This window comes from Scyliorhinus canicula, chromosome 7, assembly GCF_902713615.1.
Source record: "Scyliorhinus canicula chromosome 7, sScyCan1.1, whole genome shotgun sequence".
Classification (NCBI taxonomy): domain Eukaryota; kingdom Metazoa; phylum Chordata; class Chondrichthyes; order Carcharhiniformes; family Scyliorhinidae; genus Scyliorhinus; species Scyliorhinus canicula.
This window is the reverse complement of record NC_052152.1, coordinates 169,489,027-169,509,802: the sequence shown is the minus strand read 5'-3', so window position 1 is coordinate 169,509,802 and position 20,776 is coordinate 169,489,027. Positions and strand designations below refer to the sequence as shown.

Here is a 20,776-nt window from a genome sequence, read left to right as displayed (position 1 = left end):
GGGATCTACCAGCCACGTTGTGCCTGACAAGTAGCACGGCATGGCCGGAGGAAATCAGGAGATCCCATATCCGGGATCTACCCAGCTTGCCACGCCTTGTGAGATCAATCACGATCTTGTGAGATGTCGCAATGTGAATGCCACTCAATGTGGGCAGGATCACTGGAAAATCTACATATTAGAGTGAGACAGCAAGTCTCACTCTAACATGCATTTCCGAGATCTACCCAAGGCGTGGGGTCTAATCCCCTTGCCTTGGAAACCTTGGGCGAATGCCGTTCAGTGCTGGTCTCCACAAACAGGGACCAGATGGAACAGCACTCATTGGGGTCTCCCAGGGGATCAGAGTCCCCAAGATGCATGTCCTGCTGGTGCCACCTGGACACTGCCAGCCTGGCATCTTGGCCAGGTGCCACTTGGGTGTCAGGCTGGCACTGCTTAGCTGGCATTTGTTGTGCGGTAGGGATCGGACCAGGGTGCCCTGCGAGGGTGTGTAGGTGTGTGGGGGGGATGCGGGGGGCCCCAAGGATCCCCTTATAATGATTTGGGGTTTGGGAGTTCAGGAATTGTGTTGGAGGCTCGAGAGATCAGGATGCCATTTAAAACAGCGTCCTGATCTCTTCCTGCATTGAGGAGTCCCGACAGGTGGAGCACAATGCAGGGAATGGGGTTAAGTGCGGCCATGGCCACTCGTTCCCCACTGAGGTTCCGGATATATCTGGATGGGTATTAGGTGGCGGAGTGTTTTTCGGCCGGGAAACACCCAGCTAATCGAGCGCACGACGGGACTCCGTCCCCATTCGGGTAGATCACACCCTAAGTGTAGTTAGATAGCAGTGAGGAATCCGCCCACAGAGATGAGGAGAAACTCCCAGCCAAACCCACCTGAAATGACACTTTGAAACGTTACTGTGAGATCGTGCTCTCTATGTTCGGTATTGGCCGTGTTTAGCATGGTATTTTTCGGAAACTGCAGCGCCGAGAATCATCCCGCTATTCAATGGCACTTTACCATATTTTCTGGCCTCCGGGGGTTTCTCAATGCCGAGGCCACACTGAGTGTCTTTTCCTTCTGGTGAGCTGAAGCTTGCCAGGAGTAAAAGGCTATTCGCAGGTCGGGGCACCGTTTTGGGAGGCTACCCTGATTTTCACCCCTCTTCCCCCCCAAATACCCATCCATTTTCAGCCCCCCCCTCCATTTTCAACCCCCTCCTCCCCTCGATCATTGGGGAGGCCTCCGGAAAACCCCCTCACCCCTCCCTGCACCTGGCAAGGCAACCACCCGGTCTCGAACCGGGGGAGTGCCAGACTTTCACCCTGGTAGTGCCCTTGCCAGCCTGGCAGTGCTAGGATGATGCTGCCAGGTTGCCTGACTACCAGGGTGCCAGGTTGGCAGTGCCAAGGTGCCCAGGTGTCAGAGGGATTGCCAGGATGCCACCATGCTCTGTCCCCAACAACCCAGGGGTTTCTAATGACCTGGGACACATTTGTGTGGACTAGTACTAAACGGCCCACTGGCAAGGTCTACCAGCGCGGCCATTAGGTCCTGGGCACTGGGAGAATCCGACGAAAGCATATTTAAATGAGCCGAATGACTCATTTAAAAATACTGATCTGCATCATGCCCCGTGAGGGTTTTGAGTGCCACGAACCTTGCAAGAAGCTTTTCACGAGATTCAACGGGCTCGTCCTGACACTAAGTTGGGCTCGACGAGGTCGCTGAATCGCGCCCTTATATAACCTCAAGTGTTTGGTGCACAGTATTTTGCAAATTTTTCAGACTGAAATAAGATAATGACGTTAATGACATATTTTCAACATTTCTTCATAATTTAAACCACAATTATGAAATTTCACGTAAACCTTGAGTTGACGTGCAGTCCACTCTTTCCAACGTCAGGCTGCTTAAAGGCTGCTTAAATTAAACGATCAATCACTTTGAATTTTGCTCAAGCATACAAAAAAGATGAATGCTGCTTCTTGGAACTACTGGGTAATTTGACCTCTTCCTGCGTAAATAATTGATTGAATTAACAGGAATAAACTGTGGAGTGACATCTGGTTTTGCAGCACGTCATTAAAGGAACAAAAATAAAAGAATTGTCTTTTTTGTAAAACTCTGATTTATTTTGATGATTTTACACAGTGAATGTGTCCATTTTTTTTTTACAGTTCGTCACTTTCGCAAAGTATCTTCAGTATTTCCTGTTGGGTAAATGTCAAAAACAGCTTCTGTTCTTGCTATAGTCTTCCAATCTGCAGCAAGCTTGTTGAAGAGTAATATCTCCCTGGGTGCAAATGACAAGAAGTTGAGAATTAATTGTCTGGTCCCAGGACTAAGGGAAGCAGATTAATCATTTTTGGAGTGTCTCATTTTATTAGCAAAAGTCATCATTTTGCTTAATGGCGGCTGTGAAAATACATTAGGAGAAGCTAATTCTGAGGAAAGCTAGAAATGTAGTTTCCTGCCTGAACCGTTCCACAGGTTCTAATTGTCTGGAATAAATAGACTGGGAGCAAATGAAATACATTTTGTCATGTTAGCAATTGAAATTAATCACAGTTTTTTGTGGAGTACTTTTGAAGAGATATTCTTAAGTTCTGCAAGATAACGCGCTGTGCTAATGTATATCCATGGAGAGAAAAATAGTATGAAATTAGCAGAAATACACAGTGAAGTAGTAGGACTATTGCATTGTAAACTTCAGCCGACTGCCAATAGAGTGCACTTTTCTTTATCAAGCAACCTTTCAGATGCCTTTAAATAATGAACTGTCCAATCTTTTTCAGGATGATGGATATGATGGGTGGACGAGACGCAAAAAGAATAACAATATTTCACAGAAATATGAATCACTGTCAGTTACAAAGGACATCTTAAAAACAGCTGGCAACATTGTAAAGACAATTACCAAGGCAGCAACACAAAACAATTTGAACTATTCAAGCAAGGTTGCCAGATGTGCACTGGTAAGTATGGCAGCTGTTGGGCTAACCGAACCGAATGTGCAACATGATAATCCCTTGATCTGCTGAAGAAGAGGTCTCCATTGAAGGCCAATGTTTATGAACTGGTATTTTGGTAACATCTTTAACTAAATTATTAACATGACAGAAATTAGAGCCAGATTCAGCCAGCGTTTAAAAAATTACTATTTAAGCAGGAAAATGAGATAGACTCAGTTGCCTGAAGACTAAACATACTTATAAAGAGAATATCAAATATTTAAGCCAAACTTTCAGTTTGAAAGACTTATGCAGGCTTGTTAAGCCTTTATCCACTTGAAGCACCTAGTGTTGCAGGCTTGTTAATCTAACATCTGAGCCAAGGAGCTCAGCGATACTCCAGGGTATTGTTGCTGGTTCACCAGGGTAGCTGACTTATCAGTGGATGCTGGAGACATAGGTACGACTTGAGGGGGTTGGGGGACACAGTAGCACAGTTGTATGCACACTTGCTTCACAGCTCCAGTGGGATAAACAGCTGGCTTGTAATGCAGAACAAGGCAGCAGCGCGGGTTCAATTCCTGTACCGGTCTCCCCGAAGAGGTGCCGGAATGTGGCGACAAGGGGCTTTTCACAGTAACTTCATTGAAGCCTACTTGTGACAATAAGCGATTATTATTATTATTATTATTATGTTGCGGATAGTGGGCTGCCATTTGTTCTTAAATTGCCATGTCCAGCAGTGGTTGCCCGGCTGTTTGTGGCTACCTGTCAGGATGAAGAGGGCGTGATGTTCAATTCTGATCATCCACCGGGCATCCTCCTTCACCTCTGAGAGCACCTGTTCCCTCTCACATTCCTGCTAACCTTGAGCCTCCCAGCAACTGGCCATCATCGATGATAAACCAGCTATCCCTCCAGTCTCAATATTCAAGAATGACTCGGGAAGAGGCAGTCATAAAACAGTACAGCACAGAACAGGCCCTTCGGCCCTCGATGTTGTGCCGAGCAATGATCACCCTACTCAAGCCCACATATACCTATACCAGTAACCCAACAACCCCCATTAACCTTATTTTTTTAGGACACTAAGGGCAATTTAGCCTGGCCAATCCACCTAACCCGCACATCTTTGGACTGTGGGAGGAAACCGGAGCACCCGGAGGAAACCCACGCACACACGGGGAGGATGTGCAGACTCCACACAGTGACCCAGCCAGGAATCAAACCTGGGACCCTGGAGCTGTGAAGCATTTATGCTAACCACCATGCTACCGTGCTGCCCTATTGGCAGGGTCTGAGGCTTGTGGCCATGGGGTCACAGAGAGTCGTCCACTTTCACCGGAACATGATGCACAGGGTCATTACTGATGAATTGAAGGGGGAATCACCCAGATCAGAGGCCATGGATGAAAATGAGGGGCCATAGGGCAGTGTCCATGACCATGCAAGCTAGCAATTGTGAGCAACAGCTCCTCAATACTGCGCTGGGCGGTGGGAATGGTGGGGGTTAGTCAGCTTTCATACACCGGATGACCATGGGATTTGTGAGGACTTAAGGGTCAAGAGATTGATGACCTTGCTGACTGTTTCTCTCTCTCCTTCGCCACTCCAATTTCAGATTGGAGCCAGTTCAGCTATCAAAATTCCTGTTGATTGCTGCCGAGGCAGATAGGCAGTGGCGAGGGTGCCAGGGCAAGCCGAGGCTCAACCCAGCACCGTAGCAGCCTGCACCCAAACATCAGGGGACTGATGCTGGGGATCAAGTGCTGGCCGCCTATGAGGCTGAGAATGGGTTGGAGAGCAGTGCTATTGTTGGCCATGTGTCCACAGGATGCACTAATCTTTTAACGAGCTGTTGGACAACATGTGCAGCAGAAACCTTCACTTCACAGTGAGAACGTGTGGCATCTGTGCCAGGTTCTTGCAGACCTGGCACCAAGAGGAGGGAAGTACACCCACTCCTGGTTACCATGAAACTCATCGCTGCCTTGAATCTTTGTGCCTCTGGATCTTTCCAGGGCTTGACCCATGTGGTATATCACAGACATCAGTGCACATGTGCATCCTGGTCCGGGCATCAGACTACATTACATTTCACCTGGACCAGGCCCACCAGGATGCCCGGGCAGCAGAATTCTCTGCCATCAATGGAATGCCCCATGTATAGGGGGCAATCAATGGCACCCATGTCACCCTTACAGCACCATCTCAACAGGGAATGCCCGTCATAAACATGCACATCTATCCTGGGAGCGTGCACGACACCTACATCCTGGCATTCTTGAAGGCACCCAGCATCTTTGATGGAAATCCTCGACTGAGGGGTTAGCTAGTGGGGACAAGAGTTAGCCTCTATGGTCTTGGCTAGTGATGCCAATGCAGAGGTCCCAGACTAATACGTAAACCTGATACAATGAGGCTCACTCTGCCACCAGGAATGTCATTAAGCGCTGCATAGTGTCACAAAGCACACTGATGTTATCTACAAAGGTGCCCCAACTTGCAACAAAGGTTTGTGGGGGTATGTAGTTTTGTCTTATTTTGGTGTGAGGAGACAAGTGGGGCCTCACAGAGAATAAATAACCCAGTCATTGGGTAACAATTATTAAAGACTATTTATTAAACCAAAAAAAAAGACAAATACACACAAACAGGGCTACTCTGATGTAGGAACGGTTTCAAGACCTGTGTATTGAATCAGCTTCCACGTGGGGTTATTCCCTGTGGCTCAGCTCAGTACAGAGAGGGACAAACATGGACAAGATGGCTATTTAATCAAGTTCGTTACATGTACACGGAGAACAGACTGGATATCTGCCAAGACCTGTTCTGCTGAACATAGACCAGAACACAGTACTTATACAATGTTCAAAAATCAATAGCACATCCCAGTTGGACACGATCCAATCCCTGAAGTTGCTACTTTTAAACTTATCCAATAGAATTTCAAGTAGTGTTTAAACTTCACCCAATAGAATCACAAGCAGCGCATGATTGATCCTCATCCTGACAGCTGTGTACAATCCCAGCAGCCTGTGCTGACTGTTTGTGAGAAACAGAACAACAGACCCACCACCCTGAATTGTTACACAAAGACAAGGGATGGGATTCTCCCGGACTTTGCGTGATGGCCGGCGCCGGCTCCAAGAGCAGCGTGAACCACTTCGGCGTCGGGCCACCCGGGAGTTGTGGAATCCTCCGCACTTCCGGAGGCGAGGCCGGTGGCGGAGGGGTTGGCGGCGTGCCAACTGAAGGGCTGCCATGGGCCAGCGCGAGTTGGCGCATGTGCAGAACCGCCAGCGTGTACTGGCGGATGCGCAGGGGGTTTCTTCTCTGCGCCGGCAATGGCGGAACCTTACAGAGGCCGATGCGGAGGGAACGAGTGCTCCCATGGCACAGGTCCACCCGCAGATTGGTAGGGCACGATCGCGGGCCAGGCCACTGTGGGGGCGCTCCCGGGGCCGGATCCCCGTGCGCACCCCCTCCCCCCGAGGACCTTGATAGACGGCCGACAAGCCAGGTCCCGCCGCTATGGACCATGTCCATTTCACGCCAGCGGGACTGACCGAAAACGGCCACTCGGCCCATTGGGGCCTGCAGAATTTCCGGGGAGGGCCACTGCCAACAGCCCTCGACTGGTGCGGCATGATCCCCACCCCCATCCGAAAACCGGCGCCGGAGAATTCATGGGGGTGTCTAGTTTTGTTTTGTTTTGGTGTGAGAAAACAAGTGAAACCCCAATGAGAATAAATAAAGCAGCTGTTGGGTTACAATTATTAAAGTGAATTTATTAAAGTAAAGAAAAGACAAATACACAAAAACAGGACTACTCTACCTTCACACAATTAAGATGCATGAATTACTCATCACACACAGTTTATACAGAATGTACCCCTTGTTACACAATGTATCTACAATCCCTGAACTCTGTAAAATTTCCCCTATTCCCCAAACCACATCCAGATTAAATAAGCAGCTATAGTTACCATAGCATAAGAACATAAGAACATAAGAACTAGGAGCAGGAGTAGGCCATCTGGCCCCTCGAGCCTGCTCCGCCATTCAATTAGATCATGGCTGATCTTTTGTGGACTCAGCTCCACTTTCCGGCCCGAACACCATAACCCTTAATCCCTTCACTCTTCAAAAAACTATCTATCTTTACCTTAAAAACATGTAATGAAGGAGCCTCAACTGCTTCACTGGGCAAGGAATTCCATAGATTCACAACCCTTTGGGTGAAGAAGTTCCTCCTAAACTCAGTCCTAAATCTACTTCCCCTTATTTTGAGGCTATGTCCCCTAGTTCTGCTGTCACCCGCCAGTGGAAACAACCTGCCCGCATCTATCCTATCTATTCCCTTCATAATTTTAAATGTTTCTACTGTATAAGATCCCCCCTCATCCTTCTAAATTCCAACGAGTACAGTCCCAGTCTACTCAACCTCTCCTCATAATCCAATCCCTTCAGCTCTGGGATTAACCTAGTGAATCTCCTCTGCACACCCTCCAGCGCCAGTACGTCCTTTCTCAAGTAAGAAGACCAAAACTGAACACAATACTCCAGGTGTGGCCGCACTAACACCTTATACAATTGCAACATAACCTCCCTAGTCTTAAACTCCATCCCTCTAGCAATGAAGGACAAAATTCCATTTGCCTTCTTAATCACCTGTTGCACTTGTAAACCAACCTTCTGTGACTCATGCACTAGCACACCCAAGTCTCTCTGAACAGCGGCATGCTTTAATATTTTATTGTTTAAATAATAATCCCGTTTGCTGTTATTCCTACCAAAATGGATAACCTCACATTTGTCAACATTGTATTCCATCTGCCAGACCCGAGCCCATTCACTTAACCTATCCAAATCCCTCTGCAGACTTCCAGTATCCTCTGCACTTTTCGCTTTACCACTCATCTTAGTGTCATCTGCAAACTTGGACACATTGCCCTTGGTCCCCAACTCCAAATCATCTATGTAAATTGTGAACAATTGTGGGCCCAACACGGATCCCTGAGGGACACCACTAGCTACTGATTGCCAACCAGAGAAACACCCATTTATCCCAACTCTTTGCTTTCTATTAATTAACCAATCCTCTATCCATGCTACTACTTTACCCTTAATGCCATGCATCTTTATCTTATGCAGCAACCTTTTGTGTGGCACCTTGTCAAAGGCTTTCTGGAAATCCAGATATACCACATCCATCGGCTCCCCGTTATCTACTGCACTGGTAATGTCCTCAAAAAATTCCACTAAATTAGTTAGGCATGACCTGCCTTTTACGAACCCATGCTGCATCTGCCCACTGGGACAATTTCTATCCAGATGCCTCGCTATTTCTTCCTTGATGATAGATTCCAGCATCTTCCCTATTACCCAAGTTAAGCTCACTGGCCTATAATTTCCTGCTTTCTGCCTACCTCCTTTTTTAAACAGTGGCGTCACGTTTGCTAATTTCCAATCCACCGGGACTACCCCAGAGTCTAGTGAATTTCGGTAAATTATCACTAGTGCATCTGCAATTTCCCTAGCCATCTCTTTTAGCACTCTGGGATGCATTCCATCAGGGCCAGGAGACTTGTCTACCTTTAGCCCCATTAGCTTGCCCATCACTCCCTCCTTAGTGATAACAATCCTCTCAAGGTCCTCACCTGTCATAGCCTCATTTCTATCAGTCGCTGGCATGTTATTTGTGTCTTCCACTGTGAAGACCGACCCAAAAAACCTGTTCAGTTCCTCAGCCATTTCCTCATTTCCCATTATTAAAACTCCCTTCTCATCCTCTAAAGGACCAATATTTACCTTAGCCACTCTTTTTTGTCTTATATATTTGTAAAAACTTTTACTGTCTGTTTTTATATTCTGAGCAAGTTTACTCTCATACTCTATCTTACTCTTCTTTATAGCTTTTTTAGTAGCTTTCTGTTGCCCCCTAAAGATTTCCCAGTCCTCTAATCTCCCAGCAATCTTTGCCACTTTATATGCTTTTTACTTCAATTTGATACTCTCCCTTATTTCCTTAGATATCCACGGTCGATTTTCCCTCTTTCTTCCGTCCTTCCTTTTTGTTGGTATAAACCTTTGCTGAGCACTGTGAAAAATCGCTTGGAAGGTTCTCCACTGTTCCTCAACTGTTCCACCATAAAGTCTTAGCTCCCAGTCTACCTTAGCTAGTTCTTCTCTCATCCCCTTGTAATCTCCTTTGTTTAAACACAAAACACTAGTATTTGATTTTACTTTCTCACCCTCCATCTGTATTTTAAATTCCACCATATTGTGATCGCTCCTTCCGAGAGGATCCCTAACTATGAGATCATGAATCAATCCTGTCTCATTACACAGGACAAGATCTAGGACCGCTTGTTCCCTCGTAGATTCCATTACATACTGTTCTAGGAAACTATCGCGGATACATTCTATAAACTCCTCCTCACGGTTGCCTTGACCGACCTGGTTAAACCAATCGACATGTAGATTAAAATCCCCCATGATAACTGCTGTACCATTTCTACATGCATCAGTTATTTCTTTGTTTATTGCCTGCCCCACCATCTCGTTACTATTTGGTGGCCGATAGACTACTCCTATCAGTGACTTTTTCGCCTTACTATTCCTGATTTCCACCCAAATGGATTCAACCTTATCCTCCATAGCACCGATGTCATCCCTTACTATTGCCCGGATGTCATCCTTAAATAACAGAGCAACACCACCTCCCTTACCATCCACTCTGTCCTTCCGAATAGTTTGATACCCTCGGATATTTAACTCCCAGTCGTGACCATCCTTTAACCATGTTTCAGTAATGGCCACTAAATCATAGTCATTTAAGATGATTTGTGCCACCAACTCATTTACTTTATTCCGAATACTACGAGCATTCAGGTAAAGTACACTTATGTTGGTTTTTTTACCTCTGTTTTGAATCTTAACATCTCCAGTTTTATTCCTTTTGTTATTACTGGGCCTATTCACTGTGCTCCCCTCAGTCACTGTACCTTGTACTGTCGCCCTTATGGATTTCTGACTATGTCTTCTCTGCCTTGCACTTTTCCCCTTACTTCCTTTTGTTTCTGTCCCTGTTTTACTACCTTCCAACTTCCTGCATTGGTTCCCATCCCCCTGCCACATTAGTTTAAACCCTCCCCAACAGCTCTAGAAAACACCCCCCCAGGACATCGGTTCCAGTCCTGCCCAAGTGCAGACCGTCCGGTTTGTACTGGTCCCACCTCCCCCAGAACCGGTCCCAATGCCCCAGGAATTTGAATCCCTCCCTCTTGCACCATCTCGCGAGCCACGCATTCATCCTATCTATCCTGACATTCCTACTCTGACTAGCTCGTGCCACTGGTAGCAATCCTGAGATTACTACCTTTGAGGTCCTACTTTTTAGTTTAACTCCTAACTCCCTGAATTCCGCTTGTAGGACCTCATCCCGTTTTTTACCTATATCGTTGGTGCCTATGTGCACCACGACAGCTGGCTGTTCACCCTCCCCCCCCAGAATGTCCTGCAGCCGCTCCGAGACATCCTTGACCCTTGCACCAGGGAGGCAACATACCATCCTGGAGTCTCGATTGCGTCCGCAGAACCGCCTGTCTATTCCCCTTACAATCGAGTCCCCTATCACTATAGCCCTGCCATTTTTCTTCCTGCCCTGCTGTGCAGCAGAGCCAGCCACGGTGCCATGAACCTGGCTGCTGCTGCCTTCCCCTGGTGAGCCATCTCCCTCAACAGTATCCAAAGCGGTATATCTGTTTTGCAGGGAGATGACCGCAGGGGACACCTGCACTGCCTTCCTACTCTTGCTCTTTCTTTTCGTCACCCATTTTCTATCTCCCTCAGTAACCTTCACCTGCGGTGTGACCAACTCGCTAAACGTGCTATCCACGACCTCCTCAGCATCGCGGATGCTCCAAAGTGAGTCCATCCGCAGCTCCAGAGCCGTCAAGCGGTCTAACAAGAGCTGCAACTGAACACACTTCTTGCACGTGAAGGAGCCAGGGACAGTGGACGTGTCCCTGAGCTCCCACATCGCACACGAGGAGCATGACACGGGTCTGGGATCTCCTGCCATGTCTTAAACCCTTGGTAAACTTAAACAACTAGAATTTCAAAATAAAAATAAATAAATTAGACAATGAAAAGAAAAAGAGAGACTACTTACCAGTCACCTACCAGGGTTAAAAAGCACCTCCTCACACTCTGCACCGAATTACCTCACTGCACCAAATTACCAAGTTTCAATCTCACACTCTGTATGAGTCTCACTCCGGATGAGTCTCCTGGAAAAGTGCTCGCTTACTGTGTGCGCTGTCTGTCTGTCTTTTATACAGACCACAGCTAGCCGATGACTCAAAAAATACCTTAACTTCAAAGAGAAGAATACAATGTGCCCCTAAACAGGCCTCAGGTGATTGACAGATAACTGCCTCTCAGCAATTAGGGTGGGGGCAGCTTCAACCAATCAGACACTAAGCTCCACACTGCACTTTTAACTGAAAAACAGCAGAATTAGATTTTCCACTTACCTTTGCTGATTTACCTCACTGCACCAAATTACCAAGTTTCAATCTCACACTCTGTATGAGTCTCACTCCGGATGAGTCTCCTGGAAAAGTGCTAGCATACAGGAATGACACTCAAATCCGGGAACCGTCTCTTTCCTAGCCCAGCAAAGATATTTTAAAATGACTGTTATGAAGGTTTTCTGCACTGTCTTGGCTCTAAGACTTAGAAGTTTGTTTGCTGTAAACTTGGCCGTCAGTCTTGGTGGCTGGAAACTGGTGTGTCTGTTTTCTGGGACTGCTAGAGGATAACTGCCTCTCTTGCTTATCAGGTTCTGATCAATTATACCTTTGTTGTTCTTTGATTATGCCATTTGTGTATTCTGCTGTTTGCTCTAATCACCCTCCTTGACTATACGTTAACATATGTATACCGTACGGAACTTTGCAATTATCTATAAGCTGTTTCTCGTCCATAAGCCACTCACACTTGATTATTATCTAAACTGCCTTTCTAAACTCATTACAGGGAGAGATGCATACCAAGGAGGCCCTTTGAATACTGTCTATTGCTGTCTCCAGGCAGATTCATGAAATAGGCCTTTTAAATATGAAGCTCTGCAATCTGGACTGTTCTGGTGGAGCTCTTCAATACAGCTCCAGAGGGTTTCGCCAGATCGTGGCCGCATGCTGTGTCCTCCGTAACCTGCCTGGCAGTGGGGTGAAATGAGGAGGAGGAGGAGGAACATGCAACCTCATTGGAGGAGGACAGTGTCAGGGATGAGCCCAAGTAGTACCTGGAGGTCGCAGCCAGGGCCTAACTGAGTCAGCGAGGACCAGTGAGACCATCATAGCCTCCAGCAGAGGAGGCTTTTTGTCCGGCAGCTCTAAACCCACCAAACACTGTCTTACTCGATTCCTTGTTCCTCCTTCCCATAAACCTTTGTTCCCTACTTCCCATAATCCTGGCTTCATCGCCATCCTCCAAAACATGCCACTCCTTCCCTTCAACCTTTTCCCCCATCCCAAGACTACGGCTCCCACCCTCCAAAGGTCAGGTTTACATCACACCAGACTGATGGGCCTGGGCTGGCGGTGTCAGCACGTCATTTCTCAAGGCAGGAGGGTGATGACGAGTCACTGTGGCAAAAGCTGTGGAGTTCCTCATAATCTGAAACAGTCTGAATCGCATCTTTCTGATGACAGACCACTGACCTCCTGGCTCATTCCTGAGTGTGCAATGAGGGCACTTTCTTCTGGGCCACAATAAATGGGCAGTGGGTGGCATGGGGGCGGGGGGAGCATAGGCAGGTGGAGAGGGAGCGAGGTTTGGGCTTCTAGACTGGTGATGCTGTCATACCAGGATGTCTCTGACCTGTGCTTTCATTCCTCTCACTTCTGAGGGAGGCTGGAGGGCCTGTGGGAAGTTTGGAGGTTTGAAGGTTGACCCCCCCCTTCCTCCCCACCTGTGGGAAAGCAATGAGAATGAGAAGCATGTCCGTGATGATGTGCCAAGTTCTTTCATTGTAATTATTTACATTAAGTGTTCTCTTCCCCCTAACTAAAGCTGTGTGACTGCATCCATGTCAACTTTGTGGTCCTCCATCTTCTTAATCTCCCTCTCCATTCAGTTGTGCTCCCAGAATGCACATCTGAGGTGGATGCAGACGGGGGATTCCGGTGATGACGACGTGCTGAGTAGTCGCACGTTAGGTGGCTCTCCTTCCGTGGACCCGAAAAACAGCCACTTTTCAACATAATTCGCTAAAAAGACGCAGCAATCCATTCCCCAACCATAGGACAGAAGAAGGAAGAAAGTGAGGGATTAGAATCAAAAATGCCCGAAGGAAACCAAGCTAGAGGTAGAACAGACACCAGGAGCAAAAGGGGCCAGGGGCGACCACACTCAGACGAGCCGGCCGGTGCACGAGGCGGCGGAGTGGAGGTTCCAGGGGGAACTGGAAGGCATCCTTCGCCAACGTGCTGAGGGTGCACCAAGAGGAGATAAGAGCGGAGGTAAAAGCGGACATTGAGGCTGTGGTGAAGGCAGAGTTGGCCGAGACCCTGGCTCAAATACAGCTCGCCCAGAGCAGAGCAGAGAAGAGACTGAAAGCCCAAGAGGCAAACATCAAAGAGTTGGAAAAGGCCGTAACTGACAAGAGCAATCGGATCACGGCACTGGAAAAGGAGGTGGCGAGGTTGGTCATGACGCAGGGGAACGCGAAGGGCAAAGTGGAAGATCAAGAGAACTGCGCGAGAAGGAAAAAAGTACGGATTGTGGGCCTACCGGAGGGGATCGAAGGCATGGAACCCCACGGTGTACGTGACCGAGATGCTGGGCAACTTAGTGGGGAGGGAAACTTTTCCCAACCCACCAGAAATGGACAGAGCACACCGGTCGCTGCCCCGAACCCCAAAGCCGGGGAGCAACTGACGGCAGTAATAACCAACTGCACCGATACCAGGGCCGGGAAAGAATCCTGCTCTGGGCCAGTCAGGCCAAGAACTGCACTGGTAAGGACATAGAATAAGGATACACCAAGGCATTGGGGCGGACCTGGCCAGGAAACGGGCTGAGTTTAACAGGGCAAAAGTAGCCTTGTACAAGAACGATGTACGCTTTGGTATGCTGTACCCAGCGAAGCTCTGGGTCACACATTAAGGCAAACAACATTTCTTCACAGACCAGCCAAGGCAAGAAAGTTTGTCGAGGAATGCGGGCTAGATTACCGACAGCAGGGGAAGGAATAAGGGGCTCCCGGCAAGGAGCAACAGCACACCAATGGGGTTGGGGGTGGGGGGGGGGGGGGGGGGGGGGGTGGGGGGGGGGGGGAGGCAGCACCTCGCCTTCCCCCCACCCCAATAACACACCCTGAACGACAAAAAGAAAACCATTACCCGAGGGACCGCTTCAGGTGGGAAGCCGTGGCCGAGTGCGAAAGACCAAGCGTAGCAGAGAAGGGGAAGCCAAGTGGCAAGCGAGAGGAGTGCAGGGTAATCCGGGGAAGGAACGGGCAGTAAACATAGAGAGTGGGCGAGGGAGTAGTGATACAGTAACTCCCAGGAGGGGGGTCACCGCACTAGCAGGAAAACTAGCACCAGGAGTATGCGCCAGGCCGGGGGGGGGGGGATGGGAACCACACAACAAGGACGGGGGAGCAAACGGGGATAGGAGCGGGGGAAAGGGGGACAAACGAGGGGAAAACGGGAAAGGGGATAAGGGGGGGAAGGGGGGATCGGAGGGGGCACAGGGAGGGGAAGAAAAAGAGGACCAGAGCGAGAGCAGTAATAAGACTACAAAGGGCGACAAAAAGGGGTCCGGAGCAAGGAAGCACTGCAAGCAACCACCCAGTACGGTCCCTGGGCGAAGGGAGACCCCGGAGTTCAAGGGCCTGCCCACGTGGCGGCCGGACCGCTGGTGGCCATGTTGGGTGCCCCCTGGACAAAGGGAAACCCCGGAGCGCAGGGGGCCGATCGCATGGGGAGAGCAGTGACAGCAGCCATCTTGAATGGCCCCCTAACAAAGGGAAACCCCAAAGTGCAGGGTCGCATCCAACAGGTAAGGATGGTTAATACCACAGGAGCGAGGGGACAGAAGCCCTCCACCAGGATAGTCACCTGGAACGTAAGGGGACTCAACGGCCCAGTGAAAAGATCCGGAGTCTTCACCACCTAAGAAACATGAAAGCCAACATGTCTTCCTCCAAGAAATGCTCCTGAGAGAGCAGGACCGACTGCGGGTAAGAAAGGGCTGGGTGGGACAGACCTACCATTCCTGCCACGGGGCAAGAGCCAAGAGGGTGGCAATAATGATCAGCAAGAGGACAATGTTTAAGGCAACGAAGACGGTTACAGACCCAGGGAGATGATTCATCATGGTTAGCGGGGCCCTGGACGTTAACGTGTACGCTCCCAACTGGGACGACACAAAATTCATTAAAAAGTCTGTGACGGAAATCGCCGACATAGCAACGCTCCGTCTAATCATGGGGGGGGGGGGGGGGGGGGGGGCTGGGGTGGGGGGGGGGGGGTGTTTAACTGTGTACAGGACCCAAGGACAGGAAGGTCAAACCCCAAAACAGAGAAGACCTCAAACATGGCAAAGGAGCTCGGTCATTTTATGGAACAGATGGGGGCAGTGGACCCCTGGGGGTTCACCAACCCAGGGGAGAAAGAGTTCTCCTTCTTTTCCCCAGTGCACAACATATATACCAGGATTGATTTCTTTGTGGTGGGGAAAACAGTGCTTCCTGGGCTGATCAAAACGGAATACTCCGCAATTGTAATCTCCGACCACGCTCCATATTTCATGGATGTGAGGTTGCAGACAGGCAAGGCCCAACGCCCCACATGGAGGTTGGACACTGCCCTATTAGCTGACAAGGCTTTCAGTGAAGGGGTGTCACAGGCCATAGTGGAGTATACGGAGAACAAGCAAAACTGGGAGGTCTCACCCTCCACGTTCTGGGAGGCACTAAAGGCCGTGATTAGAGGGGAAATTACCGCCTTCAAAGCGTGAAGAGACAGGGAGGACAGGACGGCTAGGCAGCAGCTGGTCGACTCCATACTGGAGGTAGACCGTAAATACTCCGAGGCCCCGAACGTAGAACTCCTGGCGGAGAGGAAAAAGCTACAAAATGGACTTTAGCCTGCTCTCTACGAGGCAGTGCACCAACTCTGCCAGGCATGGGGGACCCTATACGAATGTGGAGACAAAGCCAGCCGCCTGCTGGCAGACCAGCTGAGAAAGCAGGCAGCCAGTCGAGAGATCGCACAAATCAGGGACAACAAAGGCACATTAGAAACAGACCCAGAAAAAGTCAACCAAACCTTTGAGGCCTTTTACCGACGGCTACACTCCTCGGAACCACAGCAGGGGAACCGGGGCTGAAATGGTTCCTTGATGGACTGGACATGCCAGTTGTGGGGGAGGGCACAAAACGGGACTTGGAAGAACCACTAGAACTGGGAGAGATCATGGAGAGTATTAGCTCCATGCAGGTGGGGAAGGCACTGGGACCAGACGGGTTCCCAGTGGACATCTACAAAAGTTTGCGACAGCATTGGCCCCGCACCTGCGGGAGATGTTCACAGATTCGCTGGCTAGGGGCACACTGCTACCTACACTAGCGCAGGCCTCAATTTTGCTAATACCTAAGAAAGACAAAGACCCAACAGAATGTGGGTCATACAGACCCATCTCACTACTAAACGTGCCACCAAAAGGCTATAAGACAGCGTACCAGAGGTGGTTGCAGAGGATCAAACAGGCTTTGTCAAGAGTAGACAGCTAACATCGAACATCAGGCGCCTGCTGAACGTGATAATGACCCCATCCAGGGAGAGAACACCAGAGGTGATCATCTCCCTGGATGCAGAAATGGCCTTCGACAGCGTCTAATGGCAGTACCTCATAGAGGTAATGGAGCGGACTAGGGTTCACCTCCTGGGTGAAGCTCGTATACAATGCTCCCATGGCATCAGATGAAGCATACAGGGGTGTAGTGTTAATGAGGTCAGCCCATAAGAGGGTCGTTTAGGAGTCTGGTAACAGCGGGGAAGAAGCTGTAGTTGAGTCTGTTTGTGCGTATTCACAAACTTCTGTATTTCCCGCCGATGGAAGAAGTTGGAAGAGTGAGTAACTGGGTGGGAGGGGACTTTGATTATGCTGCCCGTTTTCCACAGGCAGCGGGAGGTGTAGATGGAGTCAATGGATGGGAGGCAGGTTAGTGTGATGGACTGGGCTGTGTTCACGACTCTCTGAAGTTTCTTACAGTCCTGGGCCAAGCAGTTGCCAAACCAGGCTGTGATGCAGCCAGATAGGGTGCTTTCTATGATGTATCTGTAAGAGTTGGTAAGAGTTAATGTGGACATGCCGAATTTCCTTAGTTTCCTGAGGAAGTATAGGCGCTGTTGTGCTTTCTTGGTGGTTGCGTCAATGTAGGTGGACCAGGACAGATTTTTGGAGATGTGCACCCCTAGGAATTTGAAACTGCTAACCATCTCCACCTCGGCCTCATTGATGCTGACAGGGCTGTGTACAGTACTTTGCTTCCTGAAGTCAATGACCAGCTCTTTAGTTTTGCTGGCATTGAGGGAGAGATTGTTGTCGCTGCACCACTCCACTAGGTTTTCTATCTCCTCCTATATTCTGACTCGTCGTTATTCGAGATCTGGCCCGCTATGATCGTATCGTCAGCAAACTTGCAGATGGAGTTGGAACCAAATTTTGCCACGCAGTCATGTATGTACAGGGAGTAGAGGAAGGGGCTGAGTACGCAGCCTTGCGAGGCACCAGTGTTAAGGACTATTGCGGAGGAGGTGTTGTTGTTTATTCTTACTGATTGTGGTCTGTGGGTCAGAAAGTCGAGTATCCAGCTGCAGAGTGAGGAGCCAAGTCCTAGGTTTTGGAGCTTAGATATGAGCTTGGCTGGGATTATGGTGTTGAAGGTGGAGTTGTAGTCAATAAATAGGAGTCTGATGTAGGAGTCCTTGTTGTCGAAATGTTCTAGGGATGAGTGTAGGGCCAGGGAAATGGTGTCTGCTGTGGACCGTTGCAGCGTTCTGGGAGTATGGATGTGATGCGCTTCATGACCAACCTCTCGAAGCACTTCATTACGACTGAAGTCAGGGCCACTGGACGGTAGTCATTGAGGCACGTTGCCTGGTTCTTCTTTGGCACTGGTATGATGGTGGTCCTCTTGAAGCAGGTGGGGACCTCGGAGTGGAGTAGGGAGGTTAAAGATGTCCGTGAACACCTCTGCCAGCTGGTCCGTGCAGGCTCTGAGTACACGAGCAGGGTTCCCATCCGGGCCCGTTGCCTTCCGAGGGTTCACTTTCAGGAAGGCCGATCTGACTTCGGAAGCTGTTATGGTGGGTATGGGTGAGTTATGGGCTGCTGGGGTACTCAGCAGCGATCATTGGTTTCCTGCTCGAACCAAGCATAGAAAGCATTGAATTCATCGGGGACAAGTGCACTGCTGCCGGAGATACTGCTCGGCTTCGCTTTGTAGCCCATTATGTTGTTTAGGCCTTGCTACAACCGCCGTGAGTCTATCTGTGACTCTAGCTTTGTTTGATATTCTCTCTTGGCATCTCAGATGGCTTTGTGGAGGTCGTACCTGGATTTCTTGTATAGGTCAGGGTGCTCTGACTTGAACGCCTCAGACCTGTACTTCAGTAGGGAGTCAATCTCGCGATTCAGCCATGGTTCCCGGTTGGGGAACGTACCTATTGCTTTCTTTGGCACGCAGTCGTCCACACATTTACTGATGAAGTCTGTGACGGTGGTGGCATACTCATTTCAGTTGGTCACTAAGTTCTTAAATATGGACCAGTCCACTGTCTCTAAGCAGTCATGTAGGAGCTCTTCTGTTTCCTCAGACCAGCACTGCACGACTTTCTTAGCTGGATTCTCCCGCTTGAGTTTCTGCTTGTATGCCGGGAGAAGGAGCACCATCTTATGATCTGATTTCCTAAAGTGCGGTCAGGGGATGGAATGGTAGGCGCCCTTGATTTTTGAGTAGCAGGTGTCAAGCGTGTTGTCGCCCCTGGTGGGACAATAGATGTGCTGGTTGAATTTTGGCAGTACACTCTTGAGGTTGGCCTTGTTGAAGTCTCCGGCCACGATGAACAAGGCCTCCGGGTGTTCTGTTTCATAGTTGTTTATAACTGTGTACAGTTCATCCAGTGCCTTCTTCACTTCTGCCTGGGGTGGGATGTAGACTGCTGTGATAATGGCTGAAGTGAACTCACGTGGAAGATAGTATGGGCGGCACTTCACGGTCAGTTATTCCAGGTCCGGGGAGCAGTAGATCGCCAGGGTCGCCACACCAAGCACCAGGAGGAGTTGATGAGGAGGCAAACCCCTCCACCCTTCGCTTTGCCTGATGACGGGGTGAGATCCGCCCGGTGAATTCTACCACTGGGCGGCAACAGCAGAATGAGTAAGGGGATCAAGGAGCCAGAAGTCGAGTGGGTGCGCGCAGAGGAGGCCTCTGCAGGGGGACCTCGCCAAGGCGGCACTCCCATCCCCACCCAAAAAACACTCCAACAGCCCAGTGGTGGTAGCCACCCTCCAGACCTGGAACCAACTACAGCAGTAATTTAACTTGACCAAAATGACTGACAAAGCCCCCATCTGCAACAACCATAGGTTTGTACCAGCGCGCACCAACACCACCTTTAAAAAGTGGAAACAGGACGGGGGGACACTGACAGTTTGGGCTCTATACACCTACGGCAAGGTCACAACACTGGACGAACTGACGGAGAGATTTCAGTTAGCTGGGGACAATGAACTAAGGTACCTGCAGCTTAAAGTCTTCCTATGGAAGGAGACAAGGACATACCCATGCCCACCACAACAGCCACTACTAGAGAAGGTACTTGACGCAATCATTCTAAGTAAAGGAAACTGTTGCGACATGTACAATCTTCTGGTAGAGAGGGCAGACACTGTACTGAACGCAATGAGGAAGAAATAGGAGGAAGACTTGGGGCTCGAAATAGGGTGAGGACTCTGGAGTGAAGCACTGGATAGGGTCAACTCCACCTCCACGTGCGCAAGACTCAACCTAATGCAACTAAAGGTGGGACATAGAGCCCACTTAAGAAGAACCCGAATGAATAGGTTCTTCCTGGAGGTGGAGGACAGATGTGAACGGTGCCAAAGTGGCCCGGCCAATCAAGCCCACATGTTCTAGTCTTGCCCCAGACCTGATGGGTACTGGACAGCCTTCTCGAGTCAATGCCCAAAGTGGTAGGGATGAGGGTGGAGCCGTGTCCGAAAGTGGCAGTCTTCGGGGTATCAGACCAGCCAGATCTATTCATGCAGACATCTCTGACTTTGTCGATATATATGTTTCTGGAACATACCTCTCCATTCACCTGAGGAAGGAGCAGTGCTCCGAAAGCTGGTGTTTGAAACAAACCTGTTGGAATTTAACCTGGTGTTGTAAGACTTCTTACTGTGCTCACCCCAGTCCAACGCCGGCATGTCCACATCAAGAATAAAGTGGCAGACATGCCAACTTGATTACATCTGGAGAAATTGAGAAATGATGCAGACAGTGATTTGTTAATAATTATATTTGCCGCTATACCATCTTAATATTAATCATATTTTGGTAAAACATTGACTAATTTTTAAAGTTAGAGTCAGTGTAATAATTATAATGCACACTGCTAAAGCTTTACTAGTGGCCAATTTTTTACGATATTTCTTCCCGGTGACTGGAAGAACTTCCCAAAATTCTTTCCCTCAGAAGCAACTCCTTAATAAACTGTTCTCTCCATACATTTGTTTAAAT

General features: G+C 49.1%; 1 long non-coding RNA gene across 1 annotated transcript in view; it reads right to left on the bottom strand.

Moving 5' to 3' along the window:
- Positions 1-2,105: 2,105 nt before the first annotated feature.
- LOC119968664 overlaps positions 2,106-20,776 on the bottom strand; it is a 37,230-nt gene continuing 18,559 nt past the window's right edge. The window contains exons 2-3 of the long non-coding RNA XR_005461170.1: positions 20,399-20,508; positions 2,106-2,288 (exon numbers count right to left, since the gene is read on the bottom strand). This is a non-coding gene — a long non-coding RNA (uncharacterized LOC119968664). The remainder of the gene's footprint in view (positions 2,289-20,398; positions 20,509-20,776) is intronic.